Raw genomic sequence first — 6,757 nt, 5'->3', positions numbered from 1 at the left:
TTGTGCACGACCTGTCTAAGGTGTTAGGGAGCCATCAACACTTCCATATCATCCCAACATTGCCTCGGTTTTAGGGCTGTGTCTGTGGTTAGGGCTGCCTCATGCTCCTTAGCAGTGATTTCAAGGTAGGCTAAATTAGCCATTAAATTATAAACTCAGGGACCAAGTGACCTCTGATTATTTGAAAGAGTATATTGCTATAAGCCATTGATAAATATACCCCAAGTGGTGGGAATGGGTGCATGGTGGGTCCCCTCCTGGGCAGAGGTTCAGCAAGCAGAATTTTCAGTATCCTGGTCATGGAGAGCAGGAGGAAAGGGGGATGTGCTGCAAAAACATCTCTTCAGTATTTCCCTTCTTTCACGTACAGCTTATTACCTTTAGTGTCACTGTGATGCATGAGAGTGACTGTGAGTGATGTTGATTATGTGCTGTGGGAAGGATGGAGTTTGAATTCTCCTCTTTGACTTTCCAGCACTTCTTTCTGGTACAGAGTAAGATTATTTTCTTGCCTTTTCCTGTTCCTCTTCAGAGCACTCCAAGAATACTAACAGCATTCTTGTTCTGTGCTTTGCCGAGCACGGGGCTGTGAAATCCAGCTGGCACTTGCACAGAGATTCATATGGAGAAATGTCCTGGCTTCCTCCTCTTAACCCTCTAGAAGGCCAGTCATTCTATTTTTCAAGATATAAATTAATAAAATAAAATTAAAATGCCAGAATATAATGTAGAAACTGCTGTTGCATCTAACTGATGTGTTAAGACTGCAGCTTGAAGATAGAGGGCAAATCATGTGAAAATGTTAGTACTGTAAAAGAAAGAACAAGGTTTGGAGAGAAGGAAAAATAATTTAAAGAATATTCTAAGCAAAAGTGCCAGAAGGAAGTTGTACATATTTCAGAGAGACAGATTGGGCAAAGATGCCTGGCAAAGCAAATCCTCGTAGCAGAGCTGTTAAAATGGCATTGTCTTAGAGCAGTGAAAGTCTGTACTCTGCATTTCTCTGCATGAGTTAACCTGACCCCAAGCCATTGTTTCCTACAGAAGTGGAATAACTTGATAGGCAGCAGGAGGCAAAATTATTTCAAGTCTTTTGGCATTGCTTCCTGCAACCAAAAAAGTAAACACGGACATCAGCATGTAAACAGGATGCTCAGCTGTAAGTTAGAGCAAGATGTAGCTTGTTCTACATTCAGCTTTTCTAAAAATAATTCTGCTTTAGTAAATAAAACATTCTGTATGTGTATCCTACTTCAACACATTTCAGATTGCCATCAACAAACTGTAGGATTTTAGTAGAAGGTGTTTGCTAAATAATAAGTAAGGCAAACTGGATTTACTAAACCAGACCTTCTCTGTTTTTGTTGTTAAACTTCTGTATGGAATATGCTTTTCTCTATTTAGATAAATGCTGCTAGGGATTTACTGTTCTATTTGTGAATGTGGCTGTTCTTGCAAAGCAGACTTATGCCTGAGATACTAGGAAAACGAGTAGGTGGGTGTTCTACTTCTAGTGCTGCATTACTGTGTTTTTCAGGGTTTTTTTTTCCTATGTATTTTGGCAGGCAAGACCATTTTCTTAACCAGAATTTTTTTTTTTTTTTTTTTTTTTTTTTTTAATTTTGCTGCTGGCAAAAATGTGAGCTCTTCGGTTTCTAGATAAAACTGCTGCAGTTTCTTTTGGAAGTCATAATTTGGACATGTAGAGCTGCACCTCATAAAATAAACCATAGTCTCACGGTATCCTGTGTTGACTGAGTACAGGGAAACTGTAGCTCTATGGGGGATCTGACAGCAGCCCCCCTGTGCCTTTGAGCAAATTACCAAGAAGGTAGATCCAGGCTCTTGCAGCACTGTATGGCTGGAAGCTGAGAGGCAAAGGACATAAACTGAAGTCACAGAGGTTTACGTTGAATTTAAGGGAAAAACTTTCTCATTTTTAGGCTAGTCAAGCAGATTTTGCCCAGAGAAGTTGTGGAACCTCCAACTGTGGAGATTCTTAAAAATCTGGTTGGATAAAGCTCTGGGCTGCTGTGGCAGAAAGCAGTTTAGAATCATAATCTAGTTGGTGTTTTATGTCAAAATCTGATGCACCTGTATAAACTTCTTTTTGACCTACATAGACATAGGAGAGGGCAAAGCGAGTTATAGCCTGGGAGATTTCTTGTGACTCTCCAGCAAATGTAGTGTTCCTAACATTAGATATGGAGTAAGAATATCGTAGTAACAGTGCAACAGGGTGACTTCCTGACTCCTTAAATAAAAGACCCAGATTGCATAAATTACACTTGAGAACTTCCACAATACAGTTACCATTAGATTGTTGAAAGGTAAGTCAGATAACCTGGTAAAAAAGGTTGTAAATAGGGCAAATAATCCACCTTTTTTCCCTATCTAGATATGGCACATTTTGTAATGTGCTGCATAGGTAGTGTCTGGTATTAGCCTTGAGTGACGGTGGTTAAAGTGAATTCAAAGCTTGTAAGAAAGTTGCAAATCCAAGGGAAAGTGTAAATGGAAAAAGGGCAGTTGCCTCTGGCTTGGACTTTTCCTCCCTCCACACATACATATCCTGTGTTATGCTGCAGTTATAAAACAGCTGCTTACTGTACCTGTTTGCCTCTAACCCTTTAGCTTCAGGTAGAGAAATGTGAGGAGGAACAAATCAGTGGGTTAGGAAGACTTATTTCCTTTTCAGAAGTGTGTGCACATCATAGCAGACAACGCACTCAACAGCTTTAAGTGGTCAGTCTCATCACAGGTAGACAGTGAGACCAGGTGAACAGGTTCCATGGGATGGCTTTACCTCATCTGGGATCTTGGTGTAATGTGCACCTTGTCTGCACCAAGAAGTAGATACATCTGAGGAGTGGGTGATTTCCCACTTCTAGAAATCTAAGTACTGCACTTGCCCCTATAGCAGAGATTTTGTAGATTTAAATATCCAGATGGTGGTACTTGGCAAAAGTCATATCTTACATGGTTTAATTCATGCTACAGTTGTTAATTTTGATGCTGTAGATGACTTCAGAGTAGAAAGTGTTCAAAATGAAAATGTTTGTCCGAGGCCATTTCTATTTCAAGTCTATGAATAAAAAGAGGAGAGGGGTTGAAAGGAGAAGCTGCTGGCTGTTAACGGTGGTCTACTGGTGTAACTGTTTTAAGTGAATAGGCCATTGAGAACAATGATGATGCTTTCAGTGCAGAATACCTCATTTTAAACAGCCAGACAGTTTTTAGAATGGCTCTGGCCACATGCCATCTTCACCTTAAGCACCAAACTCCTGGCTGCTAAAGGGCATTGCACCAGTAGTTTAAAACTGGGCGCTGTAGATGTCGGGGAATACATTTAGTGGAGATATTTTGGGGTACAAGCTGCAGGCTGAGCTGAGGGACAGGACCCTGAGGCTGTGAATGAGGGCATGGGGACCTGTGCCAGGTGAGGCACAGGGACATGGCAGGAGCTGAGGACCCCTGGACTTTCCCACCCAGAGACTATAAGGGGATAAAAGCCCAGAGGTTCCTTTGTTTTAAATCCTTCCTTGGAAGCACCAGCCCAACCTGTTGTTTAGTTATTGCACCATGATTAAAATGTTTTAAGGATCTGGATGTCTGTGACTCTGCTGTGGGAAATCTGGAGTTGAGCTGATGAGGAAACTTGGTCCAACTGTGAGTGGAGGGGATGTAGCTGAGAAGGGGCCTCAGCTCCAGCTCAGATGGTGAGAGAAACTCCTGGATGGTGGGACAGGGAAGTTTCCTTAACCATAGATATCAAACACTCTGGTGCTGAATTTTCTCTGCATGCTATGGGAAACACTTTTGTGGGTATATTCTTCAAACAGTCCTGTCTTTTGCAAAAGATGTCAAGAAATCCCCACGACCACATGGTACGAGACTGTCCAGGAAGAGGCAAAGGCTGGAAAACCCTCTGCTATCTTTTCCCCAGTCTACACATGTTATGCAGTACTTTCTTTAAGCTTTATATTCTAAGGATTTTGTTCCTTGGCTGGCTGGAGCTCTGAGCAGTGCTCCAAGATGATGACAGGAGCCTTCAGTGAAAACTGGCATGTGCCTTGCAACTGAAAATGAAGGCAGATTTTTGATATGCCAATTCCAGGTTCAGGGTGCTCTGATGGCTCAGCAGCTTTTAACTGAGGGAGTGCCTTCACTTATTGGTGTAATGCCAAAAACCAGTGCTGGATTCATTTTATTTATTATTCATGTTATGGAGTAATTTTTCCTCACTGTATAGAATAAAATAAAAGGTGGCACTACAAAGGAAGCGGGTGATGCTGCATGTTCTGTTGGTTAGATAGGGGAAGATGCTAAAGCCAGTATAAACTCATTGTGAGTTAATGAGTATAGCTATCTGTTTTCAGCACTTATCCTCTAAGAAAGCATTCATGCTATCCTAACAAGCAACTAAGTTGGAATGAAAATTGTTATTTGCGTCTCAAACTTTGCTAGTCAGAACCACTGGAGCTCTGCATGAAAAGCAAGGAAGGTCAAACTGTATGAAGCTTAATGTGCCATCTGAATTCCAGGTACTACTTGGAAAGGAATGAAGATGTCTGGGAGAAAAGAGCATATTGCTCTAAAACATTTAAAGTGCAAAAGAAAACAGGCTGTACTCTGCCATCCTTAAAACATAAGAGGTAAAACCCATAAATATAGGCTGTATTTTTATGGGCAAGAACAGTACATTTCTTGGTCTGTTGCACAGTCAGCCTTTTGCCATACTAATTGCTAAAATCATAAACATCTGTAGTTTCAAGCTGGTTGCTGAAGTTACCCAATAAATCTTTATACAAAAATTTAAGTAAAAAAACCAACACAAACTATAGTGGCTTCTTCCCAAATTCTCCTCTAATGACACTGTTCTTCTAATAAAGTGATTGGACTTTCTTACCCCAGCTAGGGATGCTGCTAAACCCAGTTGAAATACCCATCTTGCTGGGATTATCCTTCAGGCACTGTTTAAATGATGCACCAGCAAATACATCGACTTTAACTTGACATTTGTTGTCCTTGCTGCTTTCCCCTGGTTCTGTAAGACACTGATTTTTTCCCTTGGAGTCATGAGTAGTGTTTAAGGAAAAAGAAATCTGTCTTTATTCTTAGAAATGACATTTTTGTTGATGAGACATCCATTTTCTTTCACTTATGAACTTTAAATTGTATGCTGCTTTGACAGCATTTTTACTCATGGAAGTATCCAGCTACACCATCACACTTCAAAAAACCTCAACTGTTCACAGCCAAATTGTTGTCTTGCTCCATGCACTGATGCTTGGTATGAAAGTGAACCAGAGCAGTGAAAATGGCATCTTCAGGCCTGTGTTAGTCTGAAAAGATATTTAATTTTACCTAAGTTGTTACCTTAGCAGTCTGCAAGTTGTGTTTTGCTCTAAAAGTAATTTTATTACCCTTAGTTTTAAAAGTTTCGGCCATGGGAATTAAAACTGTTACCAATCCCAAAATACCAGCTGAAACGAGAATAAATGAAAATACTAGGTACTGAAGCAGTCCTGCCTCTCACATGGTCCATCTTGGACCCCTTCTGCCCAGAATTTTTTTAAAAAGGCAAGATTTTCCTATAAAATTGGCATATATTTCTCTGTACCAGTTTCTGCTATGGATTTCTTTATCTTGACTGGAATTAAAGCCCACACACTGACAGAAGTAGTGTGAAGACATCAAGTGGGATTCAGTCATGTGTCTTCTGCTTTCTTGTACATTGCAGTCGCAGAAGTGTGTTTGAAATGAAAATGTTTAATAACACTCTATAGTAGCCTGCATTAGGACAATTAAATTAATTATAGGATGTTCCATAAAGAAAGTGTAAGCCCTGGACAAACAAAACCCCAATTTATCCACTTTAATCTATACCAGGTGTTTTACTGGCTCGAGTTTGCTTTTGCTATGTGCAACAAATGGGCAGCACTGACAGGTGCAGGTAAGATTTGGATGAAATTCTGGTCTCCTCTCAGGTTTTCAATTATCTTTTAGTGTTTGCACTACTTGACTCCTTTTATTAGAGTTTGTTTGGGTATGTGTCCAGGAAACAGTGAAGAATTACAGCCACCAAATTAGAGAACAAGCTTTTATGGTATGGATTTCATAGCAGCTCATGTAAATGTTTTTCCTGTTGAGCTGTAGTGTGACAGAGGATTAACGCACATCCTCTGAAGCTACCTTTGAATCAGCGGTGAGCTGCCTTCTGTTCCTGTACCTTGTGTAGTCTCTTATGTCAATGCAAAGGACATGAAACCAATGTTAGAATGTATTTCAACTTTTTTTAAGAGGGTTAGGTTGGATCACAAGACCAGGTATGGATTTAAAATGAAGTTTCATGAATGCCCTTCCATAGAGGACTTGTGAGTAGCAGAACCTGCTCAGCTGTGGGTACAGCCACACGACAGGGCAGAACACCATGGAAACAGCAAAGAGGGTACAGCTCTTGGGTGTTCTCCAGGCTTTTTAGATATTTAAGTCTGGATTATGGCAGGCACAGGCCTCCTGACAGCAAGAGAATTAGGAATGTGTGAACTCCTACAGGTTTAAGCAGGTGCAAGGAAACAACCCCAGGGCAGTGGGATGAGCTATCCCTGCTGTGTGTAGTGCTGCTCTGTGAAATGATAAAAACTGTGGTGTTTGGAATGGAATAGGTGATGATCCATCAGTCTTCACTGGGATCTATGCTGAAAGTAACTCTACCACAGGCTTACAGTGTGAGCAAAAAGGCAGATTTCAGTGC

The sequence above is a fragment of the Taeniopygia guttata genome, chromosome 9 (genome assembly GCF_048771995.1).
Source record: "Taeniopygia guttata chromosome 9, bTaeGut7.mat, whole genome shotgun sequence".
NCBI lineage: Eukaryota > Metazoa > Chordata > Aves > Passeriformes > Estrildidae > Taeniopygia > Taeniopygia guttata.
This window is presented reverse-complemented; position numbering follows the sequence as displayed.